This window comes from Salminus brasiliensis, chromosome 11 (genome assembly GCF_030463535.1).
Source record: "Salminus brasiliensis chromosome 11, fSalBra1.hap2, whole genome shotgun sequence".
Classification (NCBI taxonomy): Eukaryota; Metazoa; Chordata; class Actinopteri; order Characiformes; family Bryconidae; genus Salminus; species Salminus brasiliensis.
In genome coordinates, this window is record NC_132888.1 from 32520592 (window position 1) to 32542302 (window position 21711).

At 38.9% G+C, this 21711-nt stretch overlaps 46 pseudogenes; all 46 read right to left on the reverse strand.

Moving 5' to 3' along the window:
- Window positions 1-156: 156 nt before the first annotated feature.
- On the reverse strand, window positions 157-275 carry LOC140567392 (5S ribosomal RNA; annotated as a pseudogene).
- Window positions 276-460: 185 nt separating this feature from the next.
- Window positions 461-579, reverse strand: LOC140567681 (5S ribosomal RNA; annotated as a pseudogene).
- Window positions 580-762: 183 nt separating this feature from the next.
- On the reverse strand, window positions 763-881 carry LOC140568567 (5S ribosomal RNA; annotated as a pseudogene).
- A 183-nt stretch (window positions 882-1064) lies between these two features.
- Window positions 1065-1183, reverse strand: LOC140570286 (5S ribosomal RNA; annotated as a pseudogene).
- A 185-nt stretch (window positions 1184-1368) lies between these two features.
- LOC140571145 (5S ribosomal RNA) lies at window positions 1369-1487 on the reverse strand (annotated as a pseudogene).
- Window positions 1488-1672: 185 nt separating this feature from the next.
- On the reverse strand, window positions 1673-1791 carry LOC140567391 (5S ribosomal RNA; annotated as a pseudogene).
- Window positions 1792-2280: 489 nt separating this feature from the next.
- LOC140569278 (5S ribosomal RNA) lies at window positions 2281-2399 on the reverse strand (annotated as a pseudogene).
- Window positions 2400-2584: 185 nt separating this feature from the next.
- LOC140572196 (5S ribosomal RNA) lies at window positions 2585-2703 on the reverse strand (annotated as a pseudogene).
- A 185-nt stretch (window positions 2704-2888) lies between these two features.
- Window positions 2889-3007, reverse strand: LOC140566388 (5S ribosomal RNA; annotated as a pseudogene).
- Window positions 3008-3192: 185 nt separating this feature from the next.
- LOC140567857 (5S ribosomal RNA) lies at window positions 3193-3311 on the reverse strand (annotated as a pseudogene).
- A 185-nt stretch (window positions 3312-3496) lies between these two features.
- LOC140566923 (5S ribosomal RNA) lies at window positions 3497-3615 on the reverse strand (annotated as a pseudogene).
- Window positions 3616-3800: 185 nt separating this feature from the next.
- Window positions 3801-3919, reverse strand: LOC140570144 (5S ribosomal RNA; annotated as a pseudogene).
- A 185-nt stretch (window positions 3920-4104) lies between these two features.
- Window positions 4105-4223, reverse strand: LOC140572197 (5S ribosomal RNA; annotated as a pseudogene).
- A 185-nt stretch (window positions 4224-4408) lies between these two features.
- LOC140570145 (5S ribosomal RNA) lies at window positions 4409-4527 on the reverse strand (annotated as a pseudogene).
- Window positions 4528-4712: 185 nt separating this feature from the next.
- On the reverse strand, window positions 4713-4831 carry LOC140567858 (5S ribosomal RNA; annotated as a pseudogene).
- A 185-nt stretch (window positions 4832-5016) lies between these two features.
- LOC140568347 (5S ribosomal RNA) lies at window positions 5017-5135 on the reverse strand (annotated as a pseudogene).
- A 185-nt stretch (window positions 5136-5320) lies between these two features.
- On the reverse strand, window positions 5321-5439 carry LOC140568348 (5S ribosomal RNA; annotated as a pseudogene).
- Window positions 5440-5624: 185 nt separating this feature from the next.
- Window positions 5625-5743, reverse strand: LOC140569396 (5S ribosomal RNA; annotated as a pseudogene).
- Window positions 5744-5928: 185 nt separating this feature from the next.
- Window positions 5929-6047, reverse strand: LOC140572198 (5S ribosomal RNA; annotated as a pseudogene).
- A 185-nt stretch (window positions 6048-6232) lies between these two features.
- Window positions 6233-6351, reverse strand: LOC140572763 (5S ribosomal RNA; annotated as a pseudogene).
- Window positions 6352-6536: 185 nt separating this feature from the next.
- Window positions 6537-6655, reverse strand: LOC140567148 (5S ribosomal RNA; annotated as a pseudogene).
- Window positions 6656-6840: 185 nt separating this feature from the next.
- Window positions 6841-6959, reverse strand: LOC140566924 (5S ribosomal RNA; annotated as a pseudogene).
- A 185-nt stretch (window positions 6960-7144) lies between these two features.
- On the reverse strand, window positions 7145-7263 carry LOC140570146 (5S ribosomal RNA; annotated as a pseudogene).
- Window positions 7264-7752: 489 nt separating this feature from the next.
- On the reverse strand, window positions 7753-7871 carry LOC140569514 (5S ribosomal RNA; annotated as a pseudogene).
- A 185-nt stretch (window positions 7872-8056) lies between these two features.
- Window positions 8057-8175, reverse strand: LOC140572199 (5S ribosomal RNA; annotated as a pseudogene).
- Window positions 8176-8360: 185 nt separating this feature from the next.
- On the reverse strand, window positions 8361-8479 carry LOC140570470 (5S ribosomal RNA; annotated as a pseudogene).
- Window positions 8480-8664: 185 nt separating this feature from the next.
- Window positions 8665-8783, reverse strand: LOC140567470 (5S ribosomal RNA; annotated as a pseudogene).
- Window positions 8784-8968: 185 nt separating this feature from the next.
- Window positions 8969-9087, reverse strand: LOC140567666 (5S ribosomal RNA; annotated as a pseudogene).
- A 185-nt stretch (window positions 9088-9272) lies between these two features.
- LOC140566925 (5S ribosomal RNA) lies at window positions 9273-9391 on the reverse strand (annotated as a pseudogene).
- Window positions 9392-9576: 185 nt separating this feature from the next.
- On the reverse strand, window positions 9577-9695 carry LOC140572209 (5S ribosomal RNA; annotated as a pseudogene).
- Window positions 9696-9880: 185 nt separating this feature from the next.
- LOC140567218 (5S ribosomal RNA) lies at window positions 9881-9999 on the reverse strand (annotated as a pseudogene).
- Window positions 10000-10184: 185 nt separating this feature from the next.
- On the reverse strand, window positions 10185-10303 carry LOC140570929 (5S ribosomal RNA; annotated as a pseudogene).
- A 185-nt stretch (window positions 10304-10488) lies between these two features.
- LOC140571988 (5S ribosomal RNA) lies at window positions 10489-10607 on the reverse strand (annotated as a pseudogene).
- A 490-nt stretch (window positions 10608-11097) lies between these two features.
- Window positions 11098-11216, reverse strand: LOC140566406 (5S ribosomal RNA; annotated as a pseudogene).
- A 185-nt stretch (window positions 11217-11401) lies between these two features.
- On the reverse strand, window positions 11402-11520 carry LOC140572407 (5S ribosomal RNA; annotated as a pseudogene).
- A 185-nt stretch (window positions 11521-11705) lies between these two features.
- On the reverse strand, window positions 11706-11824 carry LOC140566418 (5S ribosomal RNA; annotated as a pseudogene).
- Window positions 11825-12009: 185 nt separating this feature from the next.
- LOC140572409 (5S ribosomal RNA) lies at window positions 12010-12128 on the reverse strand (annotated as a pseudogene).
- A 185-nt stretch (window positions 12129-12313) lies between these two features.
- LOC140572602 (5S ribosomal RNA) lies at window positions 12314-12432 on the reverse strand (annotated as a pseudogene).
- Window positions 12433-12617: 185 nt separating this feature from the next.
- On the reverse strand, window positions 12618-12736 carry LOC140572706 (5S ribosomal RNA; annotated as a pseudogene).
- Window positions 12737-12921: 185 nt separating this feature from the next.
- LOC140571317 (5S ribosomal RNA) lies at window positions 12922-13040 on the reverse strand (annotated as a pseudogene).
- Window positions 13041-13225: 185 nt separating this feature from the next.
- Window positions 13226-13344, reverse strand: LOC140568470 (5S ribosomal RNA; annotated as a pseudogene).
- Window positions 13345-19924: 6580 nt separating this feature from the next.
- Window positions 19925-20043, reverse strand: LOC140570543 (5S ribosomal RNA; annotated as a pseudogene).
- Window positions 20044-20563: 520 nt separating this feature from the next.
- On the reverse strand, window positions 20564-20682 carry LOC140567714 (5S ribosomal RNA; annotated as a pseudogene).
- Window positions 20683-20867: 185 nt separating this feature from the next.
- Window positions 20868-20986, reverse strand: LOC140567330 (5S ribosomal RNA; annotated as a pseudogene).
- A 222-nt stretch (window positions 20987-21208) lies between these two features.
- Window positions 21209-21327, reverse strand: LOC140571294 (5S ribosomal RNA; annotated as a pseudogene).
- A 185-nt stretch (window positions 21328-21512) lies between these two features.
- On the reverse strand, window positions 21513-21631 carry LOC140567507 (5S ribosomal RNA; annotated as a pseudogene).
- Between the last annotated feature and the right edge of the window lie 80 nt (window positions 21632-21711).

A 21711-nucleotide genomic window follows, 5' to 3' on the forward strand; every position in this document is an offset into this window, starting at 1 on the left:
ATTTTATAGTTAAAACCATATTTGTTCAAAACCAAGAAAAAGCATTCCATTTCAACACATCAACATTTACAACACAAAAGAGTTTCAACTACAAATTTGTGCAAAAGATGTTAATAACATGGAAATGTAAGCTTTAATTGTTTGCAGGATTGGAAAAGCTTACAACACCTGGTATTTCCAGACAGTCTCCCATTCAAGGACTAACCAGGCCCAATCCTAGGTAGCTTCTGAGATCAGACGAGATCAGGCGTTCTAAGGGTGGAATGGCCGTAAGCAGAAGCACCTTGCAAACTAGAGGATTCAAATTTCATAGCTAAGACCATATTTGTTCAAAACCAAGCAAAAGCATTCCATTTCAACACATCAACATTTACAACACAAAAGAGTTTCAACTACAAATTTGTGCAAAAGATGTTAATAACATGGAAATGTAAGCTTTAATTGTTTGCAGAATTGGAAAAGCTTACAACACCTGGTATTCCCAGACAGTCTCCCATTCAAGTACTAACCAGGCCCAACCCTAGGTAGCTTCTAAGACCAGACAAGATCAGGCATTCTAAGGGTGGAATGGCCATAAGCAGAAGAACCTTACAAACTAGAGGATTCAAATTTTATAGTTAAAACCATATTTGTTCAAAACCAAGAAAAAGCATTCCATTTCAACACATCAACATTTACAACACAAGAGTTTCAACTACAAATTTGTGCAAAGGATGTAAATAACATGGAAATGTAAGCTTTAATTGTTTGTAGGATTGGAAAAGCTTACAACACCTGGTATTCCCAGACAGTCTCCCATTCAAGTACTAACCAGGCCCAACCCTAGCTAGCTTCTGAGATCAGACGAGATCAGGCATTCTAAGGGTGGAATGGCCGTAAGCAGAAGCACCTTGCAAACTAGAGGATTCAAATTTCATAGCTAAGACCATATTTGTTCAAAACCAAGCAAAAGCATTCCATTTCAACACATCAACATTTACAACACAAGAGTTTCAACTACAAATTTGTGCAAAAGATGTAAATAACACGGAAATGTAAGCTTTAATTGTTTGCAAGATTGGAAAAGCTTACAACACCTGGTATTCCCAGACAGTCTCCCATTCAAGTACTAACCAGGCCCAACCCTAGGTAGCTTCAGAGATCAGACGAGATCAGGCGTTCTAAGGGTGGAATGGCCGTAAGCAGAAGCACCTTGCAAACTAGAGGATTCAAATTTCATAGCTAAGACCATATTTGTTCAAAACCAAGCAAAAGCATTCCATTTCAACACATCAACATTTACACCACAAAAGAGTTTCAACTACAAATTTGTGCAAAAGATGTAAATAACATGGAAATGTAAGCTTTATTTGTTTGCAGGATTGGAAAAGCTTACAACACCTGGTATTCCCAGACAGTCTCCCATTCAAGTACTAACCAGACCCAACCCTAAGTAGCTTCTGAGATCAAACGAGATCAGGCGTTCTAAGGGTGGAATGGCCGTAAGCAGAAGCACCTTGCAAACTAGAGGATTCAAATTTCATAGCTAAGACCATATTTGTTCAAAACCAAGCAAAAGCATTCCATTTCAACACATCAACATTTAAAACACAAAAGAGTTTCAACTACAAATTTGTGCAAAAGATGTAAATAACATGGAAATGTAAGCTTTAATTGTTTGCAGAATTGGAAAAGCTTACAACACCTGGTATTCCCAGACAGTCTCCCATTCAAGTACTAACCAGGCCCAACCCTAGGTAGCTTCGAAGATCAGACGAGATCAGGCATTCTAAGGGTGGAACGGCCGTAAGCAGAAGAACCTTACAAACTAGAGGATTCAAATTTTATAGTTAAAACCATATTTGTTCAAAACCAAGAAAAAGCATTCCATTTCAACACATCAACATTTACAACACAAAAGAGTTTCAACTACAAATTTGTGCAAAAGATGTTAATAACATGGAAATGTAAGCTTTAATTGTTTGCAGGATTGGAAAAGCTTACAACACCTGGTATTCCCAGACAGCCTCCCATTCAAGTAGTAACCAGGCTCAATCCTAGGTAGCTTCAGAGATCAGACGAGATCAGGCATTCTAAGGGTGGAATGGCCGTAAGCAGAAGCACCTTACAAACTAGAGGATTCAAATTTCATAGCTAAGACCATATTTGTTCAAAACCAAGCAAAAGCATTCCATTTCAACACATCAACATTTACAACACAAAAAAGTTTCAACTACAAATTTGTGCAAAAGATGTAAATAACATGGAAATGTAAGCTTTAATTGTTTGCAGGATTGGAAAAGCTTACAACACCTGGTATTCCCAGACAGTCTCCCATTCAAGTACTAACCAGGCCCAACCCTACGTAGCTTCTGAGATCAGATGAGATCAGGCATTCTAAGGGTGGAATGGCTGTAAGCAGAAGCACCTTGCAAACTAGAGGATTCAAATTTCATAGCTAAGACCATATTTGTTCAAAACCAAGCAAAAGCATTCCATTTCAACACATCAACGTTTACAACACAAAAGAGTTTCAACTACAAATTTGTGCAAAAGATGTTTATAACATGGAAATGTAAGCTTTAATTGTTTGCAGGATTGGAAAAGCTTACAGCACCTGGTATTCCCAGACAGTCTCCCATTCAAGTACTAACCAAGCCCAACCCTAGGTAGCTTCTGAGATCAGACGAGATCAGGCATTCTAAGGGTGGAATGGCCGTAAGGAGAAGCACCTTGCAAACTAGAGGATTAAAATTTCATAGCTAAGACCATATTTGTTCAAAACCAAGCAAAAGCATTCCATTTCAACACATCAACATTTACAACACAAAAGAGTTTCAACTACAAATTTGTGCAAAAGATGTTTATAACATGGAAATGTAAGCTTTAATTGTTTGCAGGATTGGAAAAGCTTACAGCACCTGGTATTCCCAGACAGTCTCCCATTCAAGTACTAACCAGGCCCAACCCTACGTAGCTTCTGAGATCAGACGAGATCAAGCATTCTAAGGGTGGAATGGCCGTAAGCAGAAGCACCTTGCAAACTAGAGGATTCAAATTTCATAGCTAAGACCATATTTGTTCAAAACCAAGCAAAAGCATTCCATTTCAACACATCAACATTTACAACACAAAAGAGTTTCAACTACAAATTTGTGCAAAAGATGTAAATAACATGGAAATGTAAGCTTTAATTGTTTGCAGGATTGGAAAAGCTTACAACACCTGGTATTCCCAGACAGTCTCCCATTCAAGTACTAACCAGACCCAACCCTAGGTAGCTTTTGAGATCAGACTAGATCAGGCATTCTAAAGGTGGAATGGCCGTAAGCAGAAGCACCTTGCAATCTAGAGGATTCAAATTTCATAGCTAAGACCATATTTGTTTAAAACCAAGCAAAAGCATTCCATTTCAACAAATCAAAATTTACAACACAAAAGAGTTTCAACTACAAATTTGTGCAAAAGATGTAAATAACATGGAAATGTAAGCTTTAATTGTTTGCAGGATTGGAAAAGCGTACAACACCTGGTATTACCAGACAGTCTCCCATTCAAGTATTAACCAGGCCCAACCCTACGTAGCTTCTGAGATCAGATGAGATCAGGCATTCTAAGGGTGGAATGGCTGTAAGCAGAAGCACCTTGCAAACTAGAGGATTCAAATTTCATAGCTAAGACCATATTTGTTCAAAACCAAGCAAAAGCATTCCATTTCAACACATCAACGTTTACAACACAAAAGAGTTTCAACTACAAATTTGTGCAAAAGATGTAAATAACATGGAAATGTAAGCTTTAATTGTTTGCAGGATTGGAAAAGCTTACAACACCTGGTATTCCCAGACAGTTTCCCATTCAAGTACTAACCAGGCCCAACCCTACGTAGCTTCTGAGATCAGACGAGATCAAGCATTCTAAGGGTGGAATGGCCGTAAGCAGAAGCACCTTGCAAACTAGAGGATTCAAATTTCATAGCTAAGACCATATTTGTTCAAAACCAAGCAAATGCATTCCATTTCAACACATCAACATTTACAACACAAAAGAGTTTCAACTACAAATTTGTGCAAAAGATGTTTATAACATGGAAATGTAAGCTTTAATTGTTTGCAGGATTGGAAAAGCTTACAGCACCTGGTATTCCCAGACAGTCTCCCATTCAAGTACTAACCAAGCCCAACCCTAGGTAGCTTCTGAGATCAGACGAGATCAGGCATTCTAAGGGTGGAATGGCCGTAAGGAGAAGCACCTTGCAAACTAGAGGATTAAAATTTCATAGCTAAGACCATATTTGTTCAAAACCAAGCAAAAGCATTCCATTTCAACACATCAACATTTACAACACAAAAGAGTTTCAACTACAAATTTGTGCAAAAGATGTAAATAACATGGAAATGTAAGCTTTAATTGTTTGCAGGATTGGAAAAGCTTACAACACCTGGTATTCCCAGACAGTTTCCCATTCAAGTACTAACCAGGCCCAACCCTACGTAGCTTCTGAGATCAGACGAGATCAAGCATTCTAAGGGTGGAATGGCCGTAAGCAGAAGCACCTTGCAAACTAGAGGATTCAAATTTCATAGCTAAGACCATATTTGTTCAAAACCAAGCAAAAGCATTCCATTTCAACACATCAACATTTACAACACAAAAGAGTTTCAACTACAAATTTGTGCAAAAGATGTAAATAACATGGAAATGTAAGCTTTAATTGTTTGCAGGATTGGAAAAGCTTACAACACCTGGTATTCCCAGACAGTCTCCCATTCAAGTACTAACCAGACCCAACCCTAGGTAGCTTTTGAGATCAGACTAGATCAGGCATTCTAAAGGTGGAATGGCCGTAAGCAGAAGCACCTCGCAATCTAGAGGATTCAAATTTCATAGCTAAGACCATATTTGTTCAAAACCAAGCAAATGCATTCCATTTCAACACATCAACATTTACAACACAAAAGAGTTTCAACTACAAATTTGTGCAAAAGATGTTAATAACATGGAAATGTAAGCTTTAATTGTTTGCAGGATTGGAAAAGCTTACAACACCTGGTATTCCCAGACAGTCTCCCATTCAAGGACTAACCAGGCTCAATCCTAGGTAGCTTCAGAGATCAGACGAGATCAGGCATTCTAAGGGTGGAATGGCCGTAAGCAGAAGCACCTTGCAAACTAGAGGATTCAAATTTCATAGCTAAGACCATATTTGTTCAAAACCAAGCAAAAGCATTCCATTTCAACACATCAACATTTACAACACAAAAGAGTTTCAACTACAAATTTGTGCAAAAGATGTTAATAACATGGAAATGTAAGCTTTAATTGTTTGCAGGATTGGAAAAGCTTACAACACCTGGTATTCCCAGACAGTCTCCCATTCAAGGACTAACCAGGCTCAATCCTAGGTAGCTTCAGAGATCAGACGAGATCAGGCATTCTAAGGGTGGAATGGCCGTAAGCAGAAGCACCTTACAAACTAGAGGATTCAAATTTCATAGCTAAGACCATATTTGTTCAAAACCAAGCAAAAGCATTCCATTTCAACACATCAACATTTACAACACAAAAAAGTTTCAACTACAAATTTGTGCAAAAGATGTAAATAACATGGAAATGTAAGCTTTAATTGTTTGCAGGATTGGAAAAGCTTACAACACCTGGTATTCCCAGACAGTCTCCCATTCAAGTACTAACCAGGCCCAACCCTACGTAGCTTCTGAGATCAGATGAGATCAGGCATTCTAAGGGTGGAATGGCTGTAAGCAGAAGCACCTTGCAAACTAGTGGATTCAAATTTCATAGCTAAGACCATATTTGTTCAAAACCAAGCAAAAGCATTCCATTTCAACACATCAACGTTTACAACACAAAAGAGTTTCAACTACAAATTTGTGCAAAAGATGTTTATAACATGGAAATGTAAGCTTTAATTGTTTGCAGGATTGGGAAAGCTTACAGCACCTGGTATTCCCAGACAGTCTCCCATTCAAGTACTAACCAAGCCCAACCCTAGGTAGCTTCTGAGATCAGACGAGATCAGGCATTCTAAGGGTGGAATGGCCGTAAGGAGAAGCACCTTGCAAACTAGAGGATTAAAATTTCATAGCTAAGACCATATTTGTTCAAAACCAAGCAAAAGCATTCCATTTCAACACATCAACATTTACAACACAAAAGAGTTTCAACTACAAATTTGTGCAAAAGATGTAAATAACATGGAAATGTAAGCTTTAATTGTTTGCAGGATTGGAAAAGCTTACAACACCTAGTATTCCCAGACAGTTTCCCATTCAAGTACTAACCAGGCCCAACCCTACGTAGCTTCTGAGATCAGAGGAGATCAGGCATTCTAAGGGTGGAATGGCCATAAGCAGAAGCACCTTGCAAACTAGAGGATTCAAATTTCATAGCTAAGACCATATTTGTTCAAAACCAAGCAAAAGCATTCCATTTCAACACATCAACATTTACAACACAAAAGAGTTTCAACTACAAATTTGTGCAAAAGATGTAAATAACATGGAAATGTAAGCTTTAATTGTTTGCAGGATTGGAAAAGCTTACAACACCTGGTATTCCCAGACAGTCTCCCATTCAAGTACTAACCAGACCCAACCCTAGGTAGCTTCTGAGATCAGACTAGATCAGGCATTGTAAAGGTGGAATGGCCGTAAGCAGAAGCACCTTGCAATCTAGAGGATTCAAATTTCATAGCTAAGACCATATTTGTTTAAAACCAAGCAAAAGCATTCCATTTCAACAAATCAAAATTTACAACACAAAAGAGTTTCAACTACAAATTTGTGCAAAAGATGTAAATAACATGGAAATGTAAGCTTTAATTGTTTGCAGGATTTGAAAAGCGTACAACACCTGGTATTACCAGACAGTCTCCCATTCAAGTATTAACCAGGCCCAACCCTACGTAGCTTCTGAGATCAGATGAGATCAGGCATTCTAAGGGTGGAATGGCTGTAAGCAGAAGCACCTTGCAAACTAGAGGATTCAAATTTCATAGCTAAGACCATATTTGTTCAAAACCAAGCAAAAGCATTCCATTTCAACACATCAACGTTTACAACACAAAAGAGTTTCAACTACAAATTTGTGCAAAAGATGTAAATAACATGGAAATGTAAGCTTTAATTGTTTGCAGGATTGGAAAAGCTTACAACACCTGGTATTCCCAGACAGTTTCCCATTCAAGTACTAACCAGGCCCAACCCTACGTAGCTTCTGAGATCAGACGAGATCAAGCATTCTAAGGGTGGAATGGCCGTAAGCAGAAGCACCTTGCAAACTAGAGGATTCAAATTTCATAGCTAAGACCATATTTGTTCAAAACCAAGCAAATGCATTCCATTTCAACACATCAACATTTACAACACAAAAGAGTTTCAACTACAAATTTGTGCAAAAGATGTTAATAACATGGAAATGTAAGCTTTAATTGTTTGCAGGATTGGAAAAGCTTACAACACCTGGTATTCCCAGACAGTCTCCCATTCAAGGACTAACCAGGCTCAATCCTAGGTAGCTTCAGAGATCAGACGAGATCAGGCATTCTAAGGGTAGAATGGCCGTAAGCAGAAGCACCTTACAAACTAGAGGATTCAAATTTCATAGCTAAGACCATATTTGTTCAAAACCAAGCAAAAGCATTCCATTTCAACACATCAACATTTACAACACAAAAAAGTTTCAACTACAAATTTGTGCAAAAGATGTAAATAACATGGAAATGTAAGCTTTAATTGTTTGCAGGATTGGAAAAGCTTACAACACCTGGTATTCCCAGACAGTCTCCCATTCAAGTACTAACCAGGCCCAACCCTACGTAGCTTCTGAGATCAGATGAGATCAGGCATTCTAAGGGTGGAATGGCTGTAAGCAGAAGCACCTTGCAAACTAGAGGATTCAAATTTCATAGCTAAGACCATATTTGTTCAAAACCAAGCAAAAGCATTCCATTTCAACACATCAACGTTTACAACACAAAAGAGTTTCAACTACAAATTTGTGCAAAAGATGTTTATAACATGGAAATGTAAGCTTTAATTGTTTGCAGGATTGGAAAAGCTTACAGCACCTGGTATTCCCAGACAGTCTCCCATTCAAGTACTAACCAAGCCCAACCCTAGGTAGCTTCTGAGATCAGACGAGATCAGGCATTCTAAGGGTGGAATGGCCGTAAGGAGAAGCACTTTGCAAACTAGAGGATTAAAATTTCATAGCTAAGACCATATTTGTTCAAAACCAAGCAAAAGCATTCCATTTCAACACATCAACATTTACAACACAAAAGAGTTTCAACTACAAATTTGTGCAAAAGATGTAAATAACATGGAAATGTAAGCTTTAATTGTTTGCAGGATTGGAAAAGCTTACAACACCTAGTATTCCCAGACAGTTTCCCATTCAAGTACTAACCAGGCCCAACCCTACGTAGCTTCTGAGATCAGACGAGATCAGGCATTCTAAGGGTGGAATGGCCGTAAGCAGAAGCACCTTGCAAACTAGAGGATTCAAATTTCATAGCTAAGACCATATTTGTTCAAAACCAAGCAAAAGCATTCCATTTCAACACATCAACATTTACAACACAAAAGAGTTTCAACTACAAATTTGTGCAAAAGATGTAAATAACATGGAAATGTAAGCTTTAATTGTTTGCAGGATTGGAAAAGCTTACAACACCTGGTATTCCCAGACAGTCTCCCATTCAAGTACTAATCAGACCCAACCCTAGGTAGCTTCTGAGATCAGACTAGATCAGGCATTCTAAAGGTGGAATGGCCGTAAGCAGAAGCACCTTGCAATCTAGAGGATTCAAATTTCATAGCTAAGACCATATTTGTTTAAAACCAAGCAAAAGCATTCCATTTCAACAAATCAAAATTTACAACACAAAAGAGTTTCAACTACAAATTTGTGCAAAAGATGTAAATAACATGGAAATGTAAGCTTTAATTGTTTGCAGGATTGGAAAAGCGTACAACACCTGGTATTACCAGACAGTCTCCCATTCAAGTATTAACCAGGCCCAACCCTACGTAGCTTCTGAGATCAGATGAGATCAGGCATTCTAAGGGTGAAATGGCTGTAAGCAGAAGCACCTTGCAAACTAGAGGATTCAAATTTCATAGCTAAGACCATATTTGTTCAAAACCGAGCAAAAGCATTCCATTTCAACACATCAACGTTTACAACACAAAAGAGTTTCAACTACAAATTTGTGCAAAAGATGTAAATAACATGGAAATGTAAGCTTTAATTGTTTGCAGGATTGGAAAAGCGTACAACACCTGGTATTACCAGACAGTCTCCCATTCAAGTATTAACCAGGCCCAACCCTACGTAGCTTCTGAGATCAGATGAGATCAGGCATTCTAAGGGTGGAATGGCTGTAAGCAGAAGCACCTTGCAAACTAGAGGATTCAAATTTCATAGCTAAGACCATATTTGATCAAAACCAAGCAAAAGCATTCCATTTCAACACATCAACGTTTACAACACAAAAGAGTTTCAACTACAAATTTGTGCAAAAGATGTAAATAACATGGAAATGTAAGCTTTAATTGTTTGCAGGATTGGAAAAGCTTACAACACCTGGTATTCCCAGACAGTCCCCCATTCAAGTACTAACCAGGCCCAACCCTTGGTAGCTTCTGAGATCAGACGAGATCAGGCATTCTAAGGGTGGAATGGCTTTAAGCAGAAGCACCTTGCAAACTAGAGGATTCAAATTTCATAGCTAAGACCATATTTGTTCAAAACCAAGCAAAAGCATTCCATTTCAACACATCAACATTTACAACACAAAAGAGTTTCAACTACAAATTTGTGCAAAAGATGTAAATAACATGGAAATGTAAGCTTTAATTGTTTGCAGGATTGGAAAAGCTTACAACACCTGGTATTCCCAAACAGTCTCCCATTCAAGTAGTAACCATGCCCAACCCTAGGTAGCTTCTGAGATCAGACGAGATCAGGCATTCTAAGGGTGGAATGGCCGTAAGCAGAAGCACCTTTCAAACTAGAGGATTCAAATTTCATAGCTAAGACCATATTTGTTCAAAACCAAGCAAAAGCATTCCATTTCAACACATCAACATTTACAACACAAAAGAGTTTCAATTACAAATTTGTGTAAAAGATGTAAATAACATGGAAATGTAAGCTTTAATTGTTTGCAGGATTGGAAAAGCTTACAACACCTGGTATTCCCAGACAGTCTCCCATTCAAGTACTAACCAGGCCCAACCCTAGGTAGCTTCTGAGATCAGACGAGATCAGGCATTCTAAGGGTGGAATGGCCGCAAGCAGACGCACCTTGCAAACAAGAGGATTCAAATTTCATAGCTAAGACCATATTTGTTCAAAACCAAGCAAAAGCATTCCATTTCAACACATCAACATTTACAACACAAAAGAGTTTCAACTACAAATTTGTGCAAAAGATGTAAATAACATGGAAATGTAAGCTTTAATTGTTTGCAGGATTGGAAAAGCTTACAACATCTGGTATTCCCAGACAGTCTCCCATTCAAGTACTAATCAGGCCCAACCCTTGGTAGCTTCTGAGATCAGACGAGATCAGGAATTCTAAGGGTGGAATGGCCGTAAGCAGAAGCATCTTGCAAACTAGAGGATTCAAATTTCATAGCTAAGACCATATTTGTTCAAAAACAAGCAAAAGCATTCCATTTCAACACATCAACATTTACAACACAAAAGAGTTTCAACTACAAATTTGTGCAAAAGATGTAAATAACATGGAAATGTAAGCTTTAATTGTTTGCAGGATTAGAAAAGCTTACAACAGCTGGTATTCCCAGTCAGTCTCCCATTCAAGTACTAACCAGGCCCAACCCTAAGTAGCTTCTGAGATCAGACAAGATCAGTCATTCTAAGGGTGGAATGGCCGCAAGCAGAAGCACCTTCCAAACTAGAGGTTTCAAATTTCATAGCTAAGACCATATTTGTTTAAAACCAAGCAAAAGCATTCCATTTCAACACATCAACATTTACAACACAAAAGAGTTTCAACTAAAAAAATTGTTCAAAAGATGTAAATAACATGGAAATGTAAGCTTTAATTGTTTGCAGGATTGGAAAAGCTTACAACACCTGGTATTCCCAGACAGTCTCCCATTCAAGTACTAACCAGGCCCAACCCTACGTAGCTTCTGAGATCAGACGAAATCAGGCATTCTAAGGGTGGAATGGCCGTAAGCAGAAGCACCTTGCAAACTAGAGGATTCAAATTTCATAGCTAAGACCATATTTGTTCAAAACCAAGCAAAAGCATTCCATTTCAACACATCAACATTTACAACACAAAAGAGTTTCAATTACAAATTTGTGTAAAAGATGTAAATAACATGGAAATGTAAGCTTTAATTGTTTGCAGGATTGGAAAAGCTTACAACACCTGGTATTCCCAGACAGTCTCCCATTCAAGTACTAACCAGGCCCAACCCTAGGTAGCTTCTGAGATCAGACGAGATCAGCCATTCTAAGGGTGGAATGGCCGTAAGCAAAAGCACCTTGCAAACAAGAGGATTCAAATTTCATAGCTAAGACCATATTTGTTCAAAACCAAGCAAAAGCATTCCATTTCAACACATCAAAATTTACAACACAAAAGAGTTTCAACTACAAATTTGTGCAAAAGATGTAAATAAGATGGAAATGTAAGCTTTAATTGTTTGCAGGATTGGAAAAGCTTACAACACCTGGTATTCCCAGACAGTCTCCCATTCAAGTACTAACCAGGCCCAACCCTACGTAGCTTCTGAGATCAGACGAAATCAGGCATTCTAAGGGTGGAATGGCCGTAAGCAGAAGCACCTTGCAAACTAGAGGATTCAAATTTCATAGCTAAGACCATATTTGTTCAAAACCAAGCAAAAGCATTCCATTTCAACACATCAACATTTACAACACAAAAGAGTTTCAATTACAAATTTGTGTAAAAGATGTAAATAACATGGAAATGTAAGCTTTAATTGTTTGCAGGATTGGAAAAGCTTACAACACCTGGTATTCCCAGACAGTCTCCCATTCAAGTACTAACCAGGCCCAACCCTAGGTAGCTTCTGAGATCAGACGAGATCAGCCATTCTAAGGGTGGAATGGCCGTAAGCAAAAGCACCTTGCAAACAAGAGGATTCAAATTTCATAGCTAAGACCATATTTGTTCAAAACCAAGCAAAAGCATTCCATTTCAACACATCAAAATTTACAACACAAAAGAGTTTCAACTACAAATTTGTGCAAAAGATGTAAATAAGATGGAAATGTAAGCTTTAATTGTTTGCAGGATTGGAAAAGCTTACAACACCTGGTATTCCCAGACAGTCTCCCATTCAAGTACTAACCAGGCCCAACCCTAGGCAGCTTCTGAGATCAGACGAGATCAGGCATTCTAAGGGTGGAATGGCCGTAAGCAAGAGCACCTTGCAAACTAGAGAATTCAAATTTCATAGCTAAGACCATATTTGTTCGAAACCAAGCAAAAGCATTCCATTTCAACACATCAACATTTACAACACAAAAGAGTTTCAACTACAAATTTGTGCAAAAGATGTAAATAACATGGAAATGTAAGCTTTAATTGTTTGCAGGATTGGAAAAGCTTACAACACCTGGTATTCCCAGACAGTCTCCCATTCAAGTACTAACCAGGCCCAACCCTAGGTAGCTTCTGAGATCAGATGAGATCAGGCATTCTAAGGGTGGAATGGCCGTAAGCAAAAGCACCTTGCAAACAAGAGGATTCAAATTTCATAGCTAAGACCATATTTGTTCAAAACCAAGCAAAAGCATTCCATTTCAACACATCAAAATTTACAACACAAAAGAGTTTCAACTACAAATTTGTGCAAAAGATGTAAATAACATGGAAATGTAAGCTTTAATTGTTTGCAGGATTGGAAAAGCTTACAACACCTGGTATTCCCAGACAGTCTCCCATTCAAGTACTAACCAGGCCCAACCCTAGGTAGCTTCTGAGATCAGACGAGATCAGGCATTCTAAGGGAGGAATGGCCATAAGCAGAGGCACCTTGCAAACTAGAGGATTCAAATTTCATAGCTAAGACCATATTTGTTCAAAACCAAGCAAAAGCATTCCATTTCAACACATCAACATTTACCACACAAAAGAGTGTCAACAACAAATAAGTGCAAAAGATATAAATAACATGGAAATGTAAGCTTTAATTGTTTGCAGGATTGGAAAAGCTTACAACACCTGGTATTCCCAGACAGTCTCCCATTCAAGTACTAACCAGGCCCAACCCTAGGTAGCTTCTGAGATCAGACGAGATCAGGCATTCTAAGGGTGGTATGGCCGTAAGCAGAAGCACCTTGCAAACTAGAGGATTCAAATTTCATAGCTAAGACCATATTTGTTGAAAACCAAGCAAAAGCATTCAATTTCAACACATCAAGATTTACAACTGTAGTATATTCGTTGGCTTTGCAGATGTAGAAAAGAAAGGGGGCCCCGTTTCTTGACCAAATATACATAAATTGAACAGACATAAGATGCTGTTTAGATTTGGACATCCCGTTGGGCAGACGTGTCAGTGAGTTAAACGCTGTCCAGATGTGGCCATGGACCACGTATGTAATGGTGGAGCCAAATGACTGGTCCTTATGGATGAAATGCAAACATTCCATATATGGCAACATTCCAACAGAATGTGACGTGAAATAGGGTATAAAAACTCAAGGTATTCCTAAGTCGGGGAGAGAGACTGAAGGGCACCCAGAATTGGCAGACTCTCTCCACACTGTTCTTTCGATTGAAATAAAATATATTATTGCTACAACTAAAGACGGTGGCTACAGACTCTCCTTTTTGAATAACAAGTCCATCTCCAGAAGAAGACGAACCGAGACGACAAATTTTGGCGCCCGAACAGGGGCCCAGCTGTGACTTCCGGCGGCACCAGACGGTACCATGTGGAAAACTTTTGCTCGTGAGCCAACAATACACGGTGAGCACTTTTCTCACTATTCGAGCTTGGGTTTCAGCGTTATGCTGAGATGTGTGCTGTGAGGCTGCACTGCATGCAATTGTAACGTATGAGGTTGTGACATTATTTGGGAGGAGACTCTGTTCTAAATTTGGGTCGTTTGTGGGTTGTGCCACCACAATACGGGGGTGTAAGGAATGAGAAAAATACGTAGGAACAAGAGTAATGACAAGGTATAAGGAAAATGAGGAACACAAAAGGGGTGTTGTTGAAAAAGCAGTGAGTAACATTGATAAGGCCATGTTAATTTGCGCCACGCAGGCTTTGAGAGCTAGGGCCCTTGTCTCTCTTAGGATTGTAAGACGTGAGCAGGTTCAGGTTACAGTGTGAAAGTTAGCTTATATAAGAGACATATGGGGGGTTTTTAAGAGAAGAAACATGGGGTGTTATAGAAGAAGACAAGTACTATGGGATGTTACGGAAAACAAAGAGAAATATGGGGTGTCATAGAAGAAAAAAGAGAAATATGGGAAGTTTAAGAGAAGAAAAGAAGGGGTGTTACAAGAGAAAAGAAGGGGTTTTTAGAGTAAAAAGGGTAATACAAGAGAAAAAAGAAAAGAGGGGTGAGTACTTATCTAAGTGTCAGAAGTAAAGAGAAAAGGGAATAGTGCACAGAAGAGAAGACTTAAGGGTTAGCTTAAAACAGTCGACTTGGGGTGTGTGTGTGTGTGTGTGTGCGTGCCCAGGGATTTACATGTATGTGTGTCAGTCTGTGTGTGGAGGCTGAGGGGCTGGTACCCGCCTCCCTTTCTTTGTCATGTTTTGTCTGGGTTAAAAGGGATATGTTTGGTAAGAGGAGAGTAATTCACAAACTCTCCATAATGTTGGCTTTTATTGAAAAAAAAAAAAAAAAAAAAAAACAACCATGCATATGGTCAAATACCCGATCTCGTTGGCTTTCTGAGATCCTATGCCTTGCAGGAGGTCTCTTCTGACAAAAGTATGGGGCCTGAGAGTCACTCCTTACGGGGAGGAGGAGCTGTATTTGAGTCTGTGCACCAGAAGCAATAAAAGCCAGATTAATTGAGGTTATGAAAAGATTTAAAGGGGACATGCAATTTAAATTAATTCTGATATTGTTTCAGACCATGTGTACCTTTGTGGGAGGTTGTAAATTTAAAGGAAAATATGGGGGCCCATAGAGAGAGAGAAAAAAAAAAAAAAAGGAGTGAATGGTATGTGTTGTATGTCTAGTTTGTTATGTGTTGTATGTCTAGTTTGTGTTATTGTTTAATGGCAAATAATAGATAAAGGGATCCCATAAACATAGTTAAGTGATAATGATTATAGAACAGTAGTGTTAAATAAATAGGTTTCTCAGATGTGTGGGTTGGAATGAGGTATAGGAAAATTAATGAGCCCTGTCTGGACAACAGAGAGGGAGATAGGTAAGGGTAAAATTTCATAAACCACCAAAACAGCCCATATTGGCACCAGGTCATGTACAGTACAAGAATACTGTTAATAAGTCCTGTGATTGTCGTGTGGATCCTGGAATGTGGGTTTTTAAAGTGTAATTTCAACCTACCATCTGAGAGACAAAAATAAATCAATTCAAAGTTACATATATATATATATATATATACATGTATATATGTGCATGTAGAAGATGTGATATTAGTAGTATGTCTAATTTGAAGGAAAGTTTATATATGGTTGAGATGAGTAGTATTGGTCAGCAATGTAGGAGAATAGTCTCTGGTATGTTACTGTTGAGAAGGAATAAATGAAATTAATACTGATTGTAGAATGTTGATATAATATGATAGCCATAATGTGAGATAAGTAGAGGAGTGTATTAAATATACACTTTGTGTTTGCATATAACTATATAAAGGCGAGTGGTTACTAAAGGAATTTAGTAGTAGGTTTGTGATTCTGTGTTTTGCAATGGCTAAGGCGTGGCTGAGCGCCAGATGTGTAATGCAGTGTTAATGACAAGATGTGCAGGAGCACAGGGGCCTGGCGGAGTGAGATTTTTCCTATGAGGAGGAATGATGGTTCATGGTTAAGAGTTTGGTTGTGGTGTCATATGAGATAATATATTATAATAATAATATTAGTCTTGTTAAATATGTGTTCATAAGAAGTATGACTAGAGAATAGTAATAGTAGAATGGTTGGTTTGTTTTGTATGGGTTAAAAGATGTCTAAGGTTGTTGTTTTTCCTGTGTTGAAATGGGTCCAGTGATGTTCTTGGTATGGCTTGTGTTGAAGAATAGACTATTATAGTGCTTCTAGCCAACTGTCTTTGGGATTATTATAATGGAGGTGGTGGTTTTCTTGGTGTTCTGTGGCAGTGAGTGCAGTGAGTGTGTGGCTTGGAGTGCTGGTTGTGCTTTGAGAATGCATTAAACCTAAGTGATTATTAGACCCAGTATGAACTGTTATGTAAATTGTTCAGGGTGCAGACCATTATGATGATAATGTTGTTTTACTAGTATCACTCATGTTGGTAGTTACCTTACACAGGGTTACTTTATGAGAGGAACTAGTGAGCCTCGATGGGTTAAAGTAGTTTTTCTGTTTTGCTGGTATTTCTCTCCCTTTCTGCACAGCGGGAGAAAGGGGACTATCCACCATACATACTAGTGTGAAGATAGGCTTTGCACACATATGTTTCTGGTTGACCTATGACCCCTGGCTAAGGGAGAGTCAGGCATGTCAACATACATATACACTTGGGCTTAAGAAGGTGAAGAGTGTTAAATTGGTTTTTAGCGGAATAGTCTATGTTATGATGATAGTTGAGAAACTATGTTGGCAGTAGGCCAAGAGTCCCTTGGGGATATGAAGAATGGTTCAAGATGGTATTATAGTATGTAGGAACAGAAGGAAGATGTATGTAAAGTGGATGGAAATAGGATGGAAAATGTATGTTTACAGTGAATTGTTATGGACCTTGAGAGTTTATGACAATATTAACTCTGGCGTGATTCTCCTTTTCTCTTTTATGGGATGTGAGAGGAGGCAGAAAAAGAAAGGTAAGAAGGGGGAACAACGTAAGGAGAAGAGACAGATGGAGCTTGGCATTCTTCAGTTGTTTGAACAAGAGGGACAGAAATTGGTTAAAGCAGCAAAGGATAAGAGAGAGAGGAGTGCAGAAGACATAGAGAGACAGGTAAGGGGCACAGAAAAGCAGATGGCAGAAATTAGTGCACCATTTTCACATGTCAACCCAGTAAAAAATCCCCCACCATATGAGAAGGAGGTGACGTCTAAGGAGATCTATCCCCAGCTTCCAGTGATCACTCAAGAGGGAGACTATCGTATCAGAGATGAGGACGACCGAATAGTGGAAGCAGGCAAAGCGGAAACTATTATAAAGATGTATCCAATTTCCAAAAGTAAGAAGAAAACAACATGTTTGCAAATCGAAGGTGCAGTGAAGACCAGGAGGACAAAAGTTGGAGATGATGTGGATCAGAGTGCTTGGGAAGAAGCCAGAGGAGGATATGATCCAGCAGTCAGACGGATCCTGGTGAGGGCAGAAAGGAGAGGAGGCAAGACTAGACGGTATGAGGACTCTACTGATGAGAGTTCTGATTAAAGTGAAAATGAAGACGACGACCAAGACAAGGGACCCACAAGTCTTTGCACTTCAAGAGGATTCTTCCCGACCACAGCCAGTTCAAGAATGGAAGAAGACATCGACAGGGCTATGAGAAGTGTAGAGAGGCGTATAGACCAATGCCTTTCTCATGTGGACACTGCTATGAGTTTAGAGAAGCAGAACAGACTGGAAAAACAACTGAAGGAGCTACAGATGCAGAAGAAGGAATTGAGGACGGAAGGCTCTCAGAAAGTGGACAAGGGATATGCATTGCGCCCAAGAAAAGGAACATCATGTGACAAGATGTGTCCAGTGATCATCCGAGGACAGACATTGGAATACAAGCCTTGGCAGAATACAGACATGTCTGATGTTTTGGAAAAATTGCCAACTCTACAAGACGGAGCACATCCTTGGATCGCAAAGTTGGAAGAGATCATGATGGGAACACAACCTGCTGTAGGAGATATTAAAAGACTTCTTGCTAATCTCCTGGGAGTGCCGGGCATGGAAGAAATTCTGCAAAAAGCTGGATTCAATCGTTATGTGGGAACATTGTTGGCTCAGTTGTTTGGTGCTGCGCTTTTGTCGCTATGTGTAATGTTCTGTTGTTGCACACTGATATTGACTTTTGCTAAGGCAATGATTTTAAGATGGGTTGGAATTGTAATGCCGGGGGAACAAATTCAACTGCCATTATTACCTAGGACAGATTCAGAAGAAGATGAGGGATTAGTATTAGAAGGTGATTTGGTGGATAAATATCCATTCTGAGTATCTACTTGGATTATGACTTTAATTTAGTGAATCAAGTCTTTTATCATAAGTTATAACACCTATATTATATTACCACAGATTATGTAAAAGGGGATTTAAGTATATGATAGTATGGCTGAAAAGGGTGGCTTGAAAGATGATTTACTGAGTAGTAATAGTTTGACACGTATAATACTGTTGTTGTGAAATCTGCATTTGATGTTTTGAAGAAAAGATATTGGCTGTTGTTTCTATCTTTCCCTTCAGACTAGCGTGGGGAGTACCACTGTGGGGGACTGGTATTCAGAGATCCCAAGAGGCAGAAAAGGGGTCAGATGTTGATGGACATTACTAATCGAGAGATCTGAAGATCTTTTGAACAAGGACATTGTAAATTCATCTATCCCGACTCACCATCAAGGAACACTCACCATCAAGGAACACCGTTGTTGATGAACTCCAATGTGCCACATTTAAACTTGTCAATTATTACTGTCTGTACTCTAAATACACTACATGTACAAATAGTAGTTTTGATATGTATAATCTATTGATATTATATTGTAAATAAGTTGTAAGATGATGTATTTTATTGTGAGTAAGCACAGCGTGACCCCAGGGGTTTTGATTTTTTCTCGATACTAGGGTCAGTAATGGTAGGCAGGGACAGGTGTATTGGAAGGTCCGATGGGTCGACCAGCCTGAAAGTACACATTATGTTTGGTTTAATGGGGTTCCACATGTATTACTCACACTAGCTGATGTCCATATTCAATATATATATCAATGAGACATTCCTTCTTTTTACATTGGCCTGGAGTACAGTATGTGGTCGCCTGGGGCAGAGGGACCGTGAGAGAGTTTTTCCTGTCTTGGAGGATTGAGGGATATTAAAAGTGAGATAGCTGCCTGGCAGGTTTTCGCTCTCACATTCTGGGAAATAAGTGTTAAAAAAGCAAACATAGAAGGAATAGGTCTTTATAAGCACATGTAACCATGTGTGTGATGCTCTTTTATTTTATTGAGCCTCTGATTAGGCTCAAAAAGGGCAAATGTAGTATATTCGTTGGCTTTGCAGATGTAGAAAAGAAAGGGGGCCCCGTTTCTTTACCAAATATACAAAAATTGAACAGACATAAGATGCTGTTTAGATTTGGACATCCCGTTGGGCAGACGTGTCAGTGAGTTAAACGCTGTCCAGATGTGGCCATGGACCACGTATGTAATGGTGGAGCCAAATGACTGGTCCTTATGGATGAAATGCAAACATTCCATATATGGCAACATTCCAACAGAATGTGACGTGAAATAGGGTATAAAAACTTAAGGTATTCCTAAGTCGGGGAGAGAGACTGAAAGGCACCCAGAATTGGCAGACTCTCTCCACACTGTTCTTTCGATTGAAATAAAATATATTATTGTTACAACTAAAGACGGTGGCTACAGACTCTCCTTTTTGAATAACAAGTCCAACTCCAGAAGAAGACGAACCGAGACGACACAACACAAAAGAGTTTCAACTACAAATTTGTGCAAAAGATGTAAATAACATGGAAATGTAAGCTTTAATTGTTTGCAGGATTGGAAAAGCTTACAACACCTGGTATTCCCAGACAGTCTCCCATTCAAGTACTAACCAGGCCCAACCCTAGGTAGCTTCTGAGATCAGACGAGATCAGGCATTCTAAAGGTGGAATGGCCGTAAGCAGAAGCACATAGCAAACTAGAGGATTCAAATTTCATAGCTAAGACCATATTTGTTCAAAACCAAGCAAAAGCATTCCATTTCAACACATCAACATTTACAACACAAAGCATTCCATTTCAACACATCAACATTTACAACACAAAAGAGTTTCATCTACAAATTTGTGCAAAAGATGTAAATAACATGGAAATGTAAGCTTTAATTGCTTGCAGGATTGGAAAAGCTTACAACACCTGGTATTCCCAGACAGTCTCCCATTCAAGTACTAACCGTGCCCAAGCAGCTTGTGAGATCAGACGAGATAAGGCGTTCTAAGGATGGAATTGCCGTAAGCAGAAGCACCTTGCAAACTAGAGGATACAAATTTCATAGCTAAGACCATATTTGTTCAAAACCAAGCAAAAGCATTCCATTTCAACACATCAAGATTTACAACACAAAAGCGTTTCAACTACAAATTTGTGCAAAAGATGTAAATAACATGGAAATGTCAGCTTTAATTGTTTGCAGGATTGGAAAAGCTTACAACATCGGGTATTCCCAGACAGTCTCCCATTCAAGTACTAACCAGGCCCAACCCTAGGTATCTTCTGAGATCAGACGAGATCAGGCATTCTGAGTGTGGAATGGCCGTAAGCAGAAGCACCTAGCAAACTAGAGGATTCAAATTTCATAGCTAAGACCATATTTGTTCAAAACCAAGCAAAAGCATTCCATTTCAACACATCAATATTTACAACACAAAAGAGTTTCAACTACAAATTTGTGCAAAAGATGTAAATAACATGGAAATATAAGCTTTAATTGTTTGCAGGATTGGAAAATCTTACAACACCTGGTATTCCCAGACAGTCTCCCATTCAAGTACTAACCAGGCCCAACCCTAGGTAGCTTCTGAGATCAGACGAGATAAGGCATTCTAAGGGTGGAATGGCCGTAAGCAGAAGCAACTAGCAAACTAGAGGATTCAAATTTTATAGCTAAGACCATATTTGTTCAAAACCAAGCAAAAGCATTCCATTTCAACACATCAACATTTACAACACAAAGCATTCCATTTCAACACATCAACATTTACAACACAAAAGAGTTTCATCGACAAATTTGTGCAAAAGATGTAAATAACATGGAAATGTAAGCTTTAATTGTTTGCAGGATTGGAAAAGCTTACAACACCTGGTATTCCCAGACAGTCTTCCATTCAAGTACTAACCAGGCCCAACCCTAGGTAGCTTCTGAGATCAGACGAGATCAGGCGTTCTAAGGGTGGAATGGCCATAAGCAAAAGAACCTTTCAAACTAGAGGACTCAAATTTCATAGCTAAGACCATATTTGTTCAAAACCAAGCAAAAGCATTCCATTTCAACACATCAACATTTACAACACAAAAGAGTTTCAACTACAAATTTGTGCAAAAGATGTAAATAACATGGAAATGTAAGCTTTAATTGTTTGCAGGATTGGAAAAGCTTACAACATCTGGTATTCCCAGACAGTCTCCCATTCAAGTACTAACCAGGCCCAACCCTAGGTATCTTCTGAGATCAGACGAGATCAGGCATTCTGAGTGTGGAATGGCCGTAAGCAGAAGCACATAGCAAACTAGAGGATTCAAATTTCATAGCTAAGACCATATTTGTTCAAAACCAAGCAAAAGCATTCCATT